The 12,124-nt window shown below is 48.1% G+C and overlaps 1 protein-coding gene across 1 annotated transcript in view; it reads right to left on the reverse strand.

The window, feature by feature from the left end:
- ANO2 (anoctamin 2) overlaps nucleotides 1-12,124 on the reverse strand; it is a 338,133-nt gene that overhangs the window by 73,476 nt on the left and 252,533 nt on the right. The window lies entirely within an intron of this gene.

Here is a 12,124-nt window from a genome sequence, read left to right on the forward strand (position 1 = left end):
TCTCTGCAATGTGTCTGAGTCAAACTCAGCAAGTGAACGGTCCAGGGCCTCCTGCTCTATTTTCTCTTCCCTCCTCCCTCTTATTTCAGAACACACCTGCTTTGACTCTAGCAACAGTGCCATCTAGCCTGTGAGAGCTTGTACTGTAGGCTAAGGGCCCTCCTGGCCTAAAAGACTTCTTTCTAAAGACAAGTGGGCGCCCACCGTGTGCAGACCCTAGTGCCAGGCATGGTGGGAAGACAGAAGAAAGTAGATATGATCACTGCCCTGGGAGGCTCACAGTCAGATGACACAGAAGGGACACCCACACCAAAAAGCTTCAGGAAGCACTTGCCATTTGGGAGAGAGGGTTATCTGAGGAGTGAGGCTGTGGGCAACTTGAAAAAGGAATGGTGTGTGTCTTCCTCACGGCACATTGAAACTGAGCACAGGGCTGAGCTGGCTCAATAAATGGGGGTGGAAGTGAGGGTTAGGGCAGAAGCCATTCAGTGATTAGCACAGTCAGTCCCAGATGACATAAGTAAGTGACACTCATATTTCATAGATGGCATGATATAATCCAGGCTCTAGACACCGAGCCCAGCAGACTTTCCATCACACAGTGAGAACAGGTAACTAACTACCGGTCAGACCATTCTGAACAGGTGGGAGCTTGTAAACTTACTCCTATTAGGACTGGAACAAGACGCGTTCATATTCTAAATTAGGCCAACATTAAGAGGCAGTTAGCATTCCTTTACTTTTCTCCTTCAGTGTCAATTCTTAGTTTTACTCACACCAGTGATATTTGAGATTTTGATGAGGAAAAGTGAGGATAAGTAAGATAGTAATATCACACCAAATTACCATGCATCTTAGATTGATTAGCCAGCCTGTGGCGAGGGCCAAGCGGCATGCACCCACACACAGAGGTAAGAACTCTCAGCACCTCCCTCCTCTTTTAACAATGGAGATGACACTTGTCCCACCTAAGTGGCAGAGGCATTGTGCAGATCAGGAGTGAATGCCTCAAGAGAGCTTTGTAAACTATAAGGCGGTAGCAGACAAAAGTAAGATCTCATCAGCTTTATGGTTATGTCAAAGGTATCAAAGGATTAGGAAGCACTTAGCTAATGTCCCCATTGTTAAGATACAAGGCTAGCTGTCTTCTGTGTTTGTTTCTTTGTTTCTGCTGTCTTGGGTCTTTGTCTCCGGGTTATGGCTCCTACTTCCAAGTCTCCAAATAGCAAACAGCTCAGCCGCAATATTCACTTGAAACCAACAAAGCGCCCTTTGGAAATGGGAGCACTGACAGTGTAGCAGGTGAGAATACTATGTAAACAAAATCCTTCCGGAGCAGTTTTGAAAAGCGGCCAATCATCCCTGAGTTGTATTTTCATTTTTAATTAAGGTATAATTTACATAGAGCAAAATTCCCCTCACTAGTGTGCAGTTCCATGAGTTGTGATAAACATACACTGCTGTGCAGCCACAAGCACAATGAGGACAAGGAATAATTACAATTCACTCAATACCCCCCCCCCCACCCAAACCCCAGGTCCCTTTGGAGTCCATCTCCCCGATCTTCAGCTCCTGGCATGACCTGCCATGTGTCCCTTTAATTTTTGCCTTTTCCAGAATGCCGTATAAGTAAACTAGAGAGTATGGAGCCTTTGGGCCTGACTTCCTTCACTCATCACATGGCAGCTGAGACTCATCCATGTGGCATTCCCAGGAGTCTGCTCCTTTTCATTGCTGAATGGTGTTTCATTGTATGGACGTGCCATGGTCCACCTACCCATCAGCAGCAGAGAGGTGTTTGGACTGTTTCCACCTTCTTATGATTATGAATAAAGTCATTGTAAGTACTGGTGTACTGGTTTCGGTGTGAGAATAGGTTCTCATTTCACTTAGGTAACTACCAAGTCATGGGCTTGCTAAGTCATAGGGTAAGTCTAGAAACGAGACTGAGAACAGTGATAACTGTATAAGACACCTTCTGTGAAGATGAAATGAGGTAACACATGGGAATTTGTATGGGTCCGTGCCTGGCACACAGCTAGAACCCAGTATTTGCTACCTAATATCATTACCATCATTATTATGGCTTCATCTACCATGGACCTTGGCCATGACTGGAACATATCAGGTTAAGTTTCTTTGTCAAAGTAGCAAAGGAACCCCAATTCACTTTGGGCAATACTTCCTATAGCTCAGACCCAGGGACGACTCTTCCTGTTCCAGAGCTACACAACCATCCTGTGTGGCCTCATTCTGCCATTTTGGTGCCACTCTGCCCTCAGACATAGCTGCCCAACATTCCCTCTGCTGAGTGAGTGCTCAAGAACTCTCAAAAACATCTACTTTAGAAACAGAGACCCCACCAACTTTACCATATTCTCTCTTTTTAGTTCTGTCTCCAAAAATAGTTCCTTCTCCAGGAACCCTTCATAGCCTGACCAGAGTAAGGCCAGCTTTTGAGTACATGTCCCTCCTTTCACTGAGCCTGAGCACCCCCACCCCCAACTGGTCTTGGTCCCCAGAGCCCCAGCACACACAGCCTCTTGGGCTGAGCCCAGTTCCTGCCCCTCAGCCCTGTGGACTTGCCCATGACTGATGCCCAGAGCCATCTAGAGACTCTAGAGATAAAGAAAGACTTTTAGGGACAGGGCCTCAATCGAGGAGGGAAGTCTTGGCAAAGGAGCATGAGGCAGTCACATGGCACAGCACCTAAGTCTACAGGCATGCCTGAAGCCCAGGGCTGAATGCAGTGTAATTTGTGGCTAAAATGGAAAACATTCTTTAATCCTCCCACTGCTTGGTTTACCCAGCAGACATAGAAAAACAGACTCTGGCTCCCTGTCTCCTGTCCTGAGGTCCAGCCTGCTTACTCTGCCCTCTTGGCTCCCCACACAGCTTGCTGCTTCACTTTCTCTTGTTTCTCAGCCTGCGGCCTTGGCCTTCCTGGGTTCCAATGCTGGGCTGAGATCTTCTCTCTCCCTGACCCTGGTCCCCACCGTTCCACTGTGTGCTCTGCCCAGATTCAGAATGGAGACAGCCCCTCCCTACTCACTCTCTCAAGGGAACACTCTTCTACACTGACCCCCTGGCAGGCCTCCTTGCCTGTAAAAGGAGGGAGTCTGGGCTGAAGCCATTAGCCCCTCCACTAGTACTATATGTGAGGCCTTAAGATATAACTCCAGCTATAACATCACACAAAGGCCTTAAGCCGAATGACCATGGACTTAGAATATGTCTAAACCCTGTGCCAGACTCCAAGGCTGACCTGATCCGGGGTCTGGCTCCTCTCGAACTTCATTTCTTACTATTCAATCCCTTGCTTACTCCATTTCAGCCCCTTGGTTTCCTTCTTGCTCACTGAACACCCCAGCTGGTTTCTACCCCAAGACATTTGTCAGACTCCTCGCTGACCTCTTTACCCAGCTAGGCCCTCTGCTCACACTCCTGTTCTCAGTCCTAGCACCCCTCCCACCATGAGGTCTGTCCCAACGCTCCGGTCCATCCCCTGGCCCTTTCCTTTCTCGATCACATCTCTTCACTATCTGAAGTTATCTTGCTTGTTTATCTCCTCTCTGTCTCCCTCAGGAAAACAGAAGCTCCACGAGGACAGGCAGCTTCTGTGTCTAGTTCTGCACCGGATCTCCGGAGCTGTGGTCAGCCTGGCCCATGGAGTTCACGTGCAAGTAGGACTCAGTGGGTGAATATCAGCTTGCAAACAACAGCCTAGCTCATTCTGGTAGCGCTCTGTGCTCGCAAGGTTGGGACCAAGTATTTAATCTTGGAGTGCGACAAATTTAGTGCCACATTAAGAGGAGCCCACAAAACAATGCTGTGCCACTGCCTCGAGTTACACACCAGTGCCAAGACCTAAGGGGGAAATGCAAATGGTTCATGGTGACCTTTCAACATTTAAAAAAAACAGTCAAGCACATGTCCCACGGGGCACGCGCCATTGAGGACAGCTTTTCTCACGCTAAACAATACAGGGAAGAGTTTTAGCCTGTGACTGATAACCAGAGGTGTTCTGACCCATCTTCCTGCCTCCAGGCTAGGAGGCCACAAGCCATCCTGTGCTCATCAGGAAGATCTCTGTGACAGAGACCCTGCAGCCACACTTAGCTCCTCCTGGTTGTATCTTGTCCCTTTGGGTCACATATTATATCTTACTGTACCCTACAAGCCTCTAGCTTCAGTTTGGACCCTTTCCTGATGTTCTAGCCTACAGAAGACAGAACCGATCTGTAGAACATTTGCTTACAAACTGGAAGTTCTTCATGAAATCCCCCCTTATTCTTGCTTTCTTCAGGCTCCATACTCATCATTCTTATTTTTTTCTACCAAACACATATGGCTCTGCATTCCCGTCTGTATCTACTCCCTCTGTACCATGATGGCCCTATAGGTGGGTATCCACAGCTCACAGTGCTGGGGTGGGCAGAGGGCTGGGAAGTAGGTCCTGAGCCTTAGAAACTGGACAGGAGAGGGTTGGGGGCTCATCCCCCAACAGATAGATGCTCAGGGCAAAGAGAAGATGGGTGGCGCTGCTATGCAGGGGTGAGGTTGGAATGGGACACCCACGGTGATGTCACTGGCTCCCACATTAGCTAATCATCACAACCACTTGGGGAGCGTTTGAAACTACACCAGTTCCTGGCCAGGCCCCAGATCTACTTAATCAGAATCTAAGGGGTGAAAGAATCAGTTTTTGAAAATGCTTCATGGGTGACACTGTAGATCAGCCCAATTTGGGAACTACTCTTCAAGACTCACCCCTCCCTTGCTGTTTTGCTCCAGGGCCCATATTCCTGTGGCTTGCCCCACTGTGAACAGTCTCGGAGAGGAGCTCACAGCGTGGAAGCAAGCTTGGAGACAATTCCCTCATAAGAAGAGTGTCCACACAGAATGTGTCATGTCAGCTGCCCTGCTGGCCCAGACAACTTGCCAACTGGCTCCCATCCACACCCTCCCCGCCCACCCGCAGGCTGACTGCAGAGATGGAGCAGGCACCCATCACACTCGAGTGTGGGGATAAATTTCAGATCTACTGTGCTGTGTTGGCAAGAACCCGGAGGAGAACGCACGCCCTAGGCATCAGCCATGTTTGGAAGGCCAGTAGCTGAGGCCTGGTGTGGTTTGCAAACCATTTGTTGCACATGTCAGAGAAGACTTAGCAGCTGATTACCTGGCTTCATTTGCAAAGTTTACCTTGCATTTTTGTGAACTTATTGAGCTTTAAAATTCCCCACTAGGTGCAGAGCAGCTTAATAGACACCATATTAGGGGATGGTCCCTGCCCTCCATTCAAAAGCAGAGGTGACAGGCTTCTCAGCATGGGGGAAAAAATGACATTCGGAACTGTGTTGGTAACTTTTATTTAAAGACTGCGCCCTTTGAAAGATTTCAGGTGCAAATGAGTAAATAATGAACTTTACTCTTCTGAGTAAGGGCACTTTGTTCATCGTTTTAGTAACAACATCAATAAATTCTGGCCTCGAGCCAGGGACAGGGGTGTTACTCTCACACCACAGTTAGACTGTTAGATTGCATACATTTAAACTGGTGCTTGTAACTAGGTCTGCATGAGAAACAATTGTTCAGGAACTTGCAACAACAGTACACTGGCAAAAAGACACTGTAATTAACTCTCACTGTGGAATTTAGTGACACTGAACTTGAGCCTGCAATGTTTGTTTGTTGGTTTGGTTTCAGATTTTGTTAACTAGTAGACAACAGTGGTTAGTTGCTATTCCTCTTCATTAAAAACAGAGGTCAGAGCAAATGGAAAGGAACCCCAGCAAGGAAAATTGGGTAAGACACCCAGAAGCACTTCCTAGATCTTCCTCAAACCTGGGGGCCCCAGTCAAGGAAGGTGTCTTCCATTATGCTTCAGGAGAATAGTAATCTCCAACCCTGGCCCTGGCACCTCCTGTAGACACACCCAGAGCCACTAAAACACATCCTGTTCTGAAATTAAAAAGTGAAATAATCCATACAAGGGATGTCTCCCTCCATATGGACTGTGGGTAAGGTGAGAGCCTGCCCCAGCCATGCATGCTTTTTCTTTGGGTTCGGTGCCTTCCGTGACCAGGAGTTGGCTCTGTCCTGTTAGGCTGAGGATATCCTGGACAGAGCCACAGGACCATAACAGAAGGCAGTGTCCTTGGCATGCCTCACTAGGCTCTGGCACAGACAGGGGAGTGAAGCAAACGACAGGAAGAAAATCTAGAAAGGGGAGGAAATGGAGGAGGAAGGGAGAGGATTGTTGCTCGTGGTTGAATGCACAGGTGGTCTCTGCCCAGCTTCCTCTGTTGCTAGTAACACCACAGGGCCCAGGACGGGGCTCTGCCCACAGAGGGCTACTGGGTGGACTAAGTGTATGCATATCCCAGCACAGGAGGGCAATTGGAGCTTCTGCACTGACTGCCACCAGGCCATGTGGTGAGGAAGGGAAGGACCTGGGGCCTGCTGCTATCAGCAGACCCCCTGTACTGCTGCACCTCCTGCTCTCGTCTCACCCATATAGAGACCTTGTCATCAGCCCCTCTAGCTCTCAGTCAATACTGAGTTCAAAGGACTTGCTTTTGACACTCAAGAAAGGTTATGACACATTAATAGGCTGGTGGGGTCAGGCCTCTCAGATGCCACTGGTGCAGTAGCCCTAGCTGCCAGACTATTGAGAGGAGGTGCTAACGAGTCCTCTTACAATCATTTAGTGAGCATCTACTTTGTGCAGAGACTGTGCTGTGCTCTAAGAGTCTCAATGTCATTACAGAGACAGATGGGGAAACACTTACAGTGCAGTGGAGTAGTCGCTGGGTTGTGGCCATGCCCAGGATGCCATGGAAGCATGGGGGAAGTGCTCCTAACTTTTATGTCTTCGGAAAGACTCGGGAAAATGCACGAATGAGTGTTTGTATACATATGTGTGCATACACGCACACGGACACGTATACACAATCAAGTTTTGTAGTCTGGGAGTGCCCCAGAATAGTAACTCTGCTTAACTAAGGTAGTGGTCCAAGACTGACTGTTCTATCCATCCATCCATCCATCTGCCCACACATCTATTCACCCACTCACCCGTCCACCCATCCACCAACTCACTCATCCATCTATCCATCCATCCATCCATCCATCCATCCATCCATCCATCCATCCATCCACCTACCCATCCATCCATCCTTTACTGTGTGCTTACTATCCATCCACCCATCCACCCACTCACCCATCCATCTACCTACTCACCCATCCATCCACCTACTCATCCTTTACTGTGTGCTTACCATTGGTCTACCCACCCATCCATCCATCCATCCATCCACCCACCTACCCCACCCATCCATCCATCTACTCACTCACCCATCCATCCATCTGCCACTCATCCATGTATCCACCCATCTATCTCTCCACCTGCCCACCCTTCTATCCACCCACTCACTCATCCACCCATCCATCCACTCACTCATCCATCCATTCACCCATCCATCCATCCTTTTTGTGTGCTTACCATCCATCCACCTATCTACCCATCCATCCATCCACTCATTTACCCATCCACCCACCCACTCATCCATCCATCCACCCACTCACCCATCCACCCATCCACCAACTCACTCATCTATCCATCCATCCACCCACCCACCTACCCACCATCCTTTACTGTGTGCTTACTATGTTACAAGCATTTTTCAGGATTCTTTATATATCTGATTTCATTTATTCCTCACAATAAATTTATGAGATAGGAATTATTAGACCTATTTTACACCTGAGAAAATTAGGACCCAAGAAAATTACTTACTTGTTCAGGGTCATGCTAGTACATTTGTAAGTCACTGAGCTGGAATTTTAATCTAGATGTAAATGATTCCAAGTCAGTGTTCTTTTTTATCTTTCCTGCATTCCATACACTGTGTCCTTCAGAACACTGGATGTTCCACATGCACAACCTCTCTCTCTTTTAGGAAATGTAACAGGCCAATGAATACCAGAGGCTCTGAGAAGACCTGAAGTATCTCCACCTAAGCCAGCATTCCCAGACCCAGCTGATCATGAAACTTCTTTGGTGGCCAACTACCAGTCCCGTGGCTTTTTGACAAAAGTTGCTTTATACCCTTTCTGATCTAGGATTAAAACCCAGCACTTCTGCCCCCACCCCCCCGGCAAGGTATTTTTTTTCTTCAGCCAGCAAATAATGATTTGACCTTATGCCAATCAACAACCCATCCCTTGCATCTTGAAGATGTTTTTCTCCAATGGGCCTTCCACCTCTATTCTCTCCCCTGAGCTGCATGGCTTTTCCACGAAACACAGAGGGTAAACGACCTCATGGAAATGAGGGGTTTGATCTGCAAGTGTGGGCTGCACATACACTGGAACCTTCTCAACCTGTCTCCTGGCTCTGGGTCTCAAACTGTGACTGGCCGGGGGCAAGCACCCATCTTCCTGGTTATTCTAGCCTCATACCTTCCACTGCAGGTACTACTGTTAGGCTGGCAGGATAATGACCTCGCTTTCAATGCTCAGCCTCTCAATTGCCAACTTCAGCATTAGAGAGATCTATCTGTACTTAAGTGTCTCTTTCCATCCTGCTCATAGTTCTCTTCCTGAAAAAGAGACAGACTGGCAGGACCAAGCCAGACACGCGTGCTCCATGCCCAGAAGAGATTTTACTCACTGCCTCAGAAAGAGGGACTGGGCCCTGCCTCTCCCCACCTGCAGCCAAGAACCAGAAGCCAAGGCTGACACAGTGTTGTGTCCACCTGGGGGAAGCCCCTCCACTCTGCACCCTGCCCCACATCCCTGTTCCACCACCTCTGACCCAGAGAGTCAACACACGTCACCTCCCTGCACTCCAGGCCCTGACTCACCACATTGTTGGGCAATGACTGCCCAGAAATCTGCAGCCTCAGCTGCTCCAACCAGGCTCCCTGCTCTGTACCACAGGGTACAGCCACCTCCCTATATCACAGGCTAAGGGTTTTGTTTTGTTTTTTTTCCAATGAGCTCAAGTCACCCCATCTCAGTCTCTTGGGAGTTGGCTCCCAGGTCATGCACAGGGCATCCCTTTACTTAGGGAACAAAATGCACAGCTTCACATAAGAGCCTGCCCTCTTCTGACCTCTCCGCCACTCACTCCTCCATCTCCAGACCCTGGCAAAGGGCAGCCAGGGTTCTCTGGGATCCTGCATGAGCTAGATCAGAATTTATGGAGGATGCATTATGTTTTGATTTTTTTCTGATATAACAGTGAGGACTGAGGCAGAGGAGGGAAGAGAAATCTACCTCCTTGAAAATGGCAAGTAACCTGGAAGGAAGCCCCCGGGCAACAGATGCCTGATAGAAACAAGGAGTCTCCTCCATCACTCTTGCTTTCTTGCCCTTATTTCCATCCATTTCACTACATCTTCAACAAATACTTCTGGGAAAGAAGGAGGGAAAACAAAAGTGAAGGAAAGAGAGTTTCAAATTACTCCTGTTGACTTCTCTCTCTCCTTTTTTTCCTTTTCTTTTTTGAGAGAGATAGAGAGTGTGCCCATGTAAGCAGGGAAGGGGGGCAGAGAGCGAATGAAGGATGGAGGGAAGGAGGGAGGGAGGGGGAAGGGGGAGAGGAAAGAGAGAGAGAGAATATGAATGAATGAATCCCAAGCAGACTCCACACTCAGCATGGAGCCAGACAGTGGGCTCGATCTTACCACTGTGAGATCATGACCTGAGCCAAAATCAAGAGTTGGACCCTTAACCGACTGAGCCACCAGGTGCCCCTCTCCCTCCTTCCTGAGTGTGGGGAGGAAAGCATCAGGCAGCTACCCCGGGGCTGCCCGAGAGTGGATGGATGGCTCACATCACCACTGGTTTGTGCTGAGGAAGCACTCCTGAAGTGAGGTTCTAGCCCCATCTCTGCCATTTACTTGCTGTGTGCCATTCAGGAGCCAGAAGGAAAAGAAAAAGACATTCAAATTCCTCACTACTGAATTTTACCTTGAAAAAGTAAACTAATTTTCTGAACTATGCTCACTACTGTATCCATCTCCTTTTTTCTCCCAAAGCTTCAGGCTCCCCCACAAAGCTGGCCACTGATATTTCAGCAGATGAAGACTCTTTGGTAGTTGTGCAGTAAATAATTAACCTTAACCAAAAAGAGGTCAGATCTTTGCCCTCGGCTGCTTAGAATGCCATGGCTGATGGAAGCATCTTTGTTTGTCTGGAATATTTGGCCACCAAACTGTATGATAATGTGATTTATGGTGAGGTCTTTGGGCCACATGGCATCAGTTCTACCCCCACACAGGCTGGAGACTAAGGATCAGTCATGCAGGTGGTATATATGATCAAGCCCCAATAAAAACTCTAGACATCAAAGCTCTGGTTTGCATAATGGGCATTACTTTGTGAGTATTGTCACACACTGATGCTGAGAAAGTGACACTGCCCTGACCACATGGGGAGAGGACGCTCCAAGTTCCGTGTTTGGTGCTTTCTTGGACTCTACACTATGTACTTCATCCCTTGGCTGCCTTCAAGCTATGTCCTTTCCTTGCAATATACTATGCCATCAATATAACAGCTTTCAGTGAGTTCTGTGAGTTCTGTGAGTCCTTCCAGCAACTCACCAAAGGGAGGTATAGGGACCGCCAGACTTGTGATCTGTGTCAGAGCTGAGGGTGGTCTGTGCAGACGAAGGCTCCTAACTCTGAAGTGAGCTAACTCTTTATAGTTGGCCTCAACTTTTATGGTGGATAATACTGAATAATGGATTGGCAGATGGTACTTCTACTGGTGGAGCAATTCCTCCTGTAGTGGTCTGGGAAACGTACCCAGTAAGGGCTCTTGCTTCATGAAAAGATTACAGGGATTGCCTTAAATGTAGTAGTCAGCTTTTAGAATCAGATAAATGCAAATGCACACTGCCACAGTGTCAGGGTTGCAGAATTTCTGGCAGTCTTGGTAATCCTTCATGGAGACAGTGCTTGGGAGCTACACAGCCTTCCTTGCTGCGCCCTTGGCCCTCGGTTCATGCTGTCAACATACACTCATTGCATTCTGTTCTGATTTTCTGTGTGTCTCCATGCATATCAGACTGTGAGCCCCCTGAGAGCCGAGACCATGTCTTACTCATCTTCTGCTTTCTGGAGATCAAGGCAAAGGTTACACTCTAAGTGTCTGATGAATTAATTGAACTGGATTTGCTGATCCTTCAAGACAGTAAGCAGTTGTGTCCATGGATGTGTGGTTATTATAGCCCCATAACCAGTTTCTCTTTAAACTGTGAGCCCACATAAAATTTTATAAGTCTCCTGTTCCTCTCTAAGAAGATAGCCAAAAGGAAAAATCAACACGGAGACAGCAGCATGGAGCTAGGAGCACACACATGGGATGTGGGAGACCAGGGACCTGGTGACAGCCTCATAATCCCTGGTGGCTACATGACCTTAGACAAGTCACTTGACCTACCATGAGGTCTTCTCACTGTGAGGCAGCAAAAAATAGCGTGGCATCTGGCCACCTCCCCTCCACCCACAGAGGTGCCAAGAGGTAATAATTCTAAAGCTCATACTATCACAAGTTCAGATTCCACAGATATTTTTTAAGCACTTAATACCTGTTAGGGACTCTAGAAGGCACTTCACCATTGTTTCTTTACCTTGAGTGCCCCTGTTCCGCTGTTGGAGGATAATAGTGGGGAAGAAGCCATGAATGGAGGTAGAGATGGCAGAAGCTGGCCGTGAGATGATAATTATTGAAGCTGGGTAAGGGGGTCTGAAGTTCACTCCACTGTCTCCTCCATTTCTGTGTATGTCTGAAATGTTCTAGTAACACATGCATTTAAAACAATCCTCTTGACAACAATGTGAGGCGAGTCTTCCTGGTCCCACTTGACCCATGGGGAACTGAGGCAGAACTGAGGAAATGGGCGGGTTCTACAGGATGCTAAAAGCAGAGCTGGGTCTGAGACCACAGGTTGCTACTTCTGTGCATACTCCCACACCCCCAGCTGCCCCAGGTGACTGTCCTGCACAGCAGGTGCCTGCTCACTCAGAAACAGGTTCTTTGAAGGTACAGGTTTGCTTCCAAGGGAGGCATATGACTGCAAAACAGTGGAGACATGAGAAAAAAATCCACC

The sequence above is a fragment of the Acinonyx jubatus genome, chromosome B4, assembly GCF_027475565.1.
Source record: "Acinonyx jubatus isolate Ajub_Pintada_27869175 chromosome B4, VMU_Ajub_asm_v1.0, whole genome shotgun sequence".
Classification (NCBI taxonomy): domain Eukaryota; kingdom Metazoa; phylum Chordata; class Mammalia; order Carnivora; family Felidae; genus Acinonyx; species Acinonyx jubatus.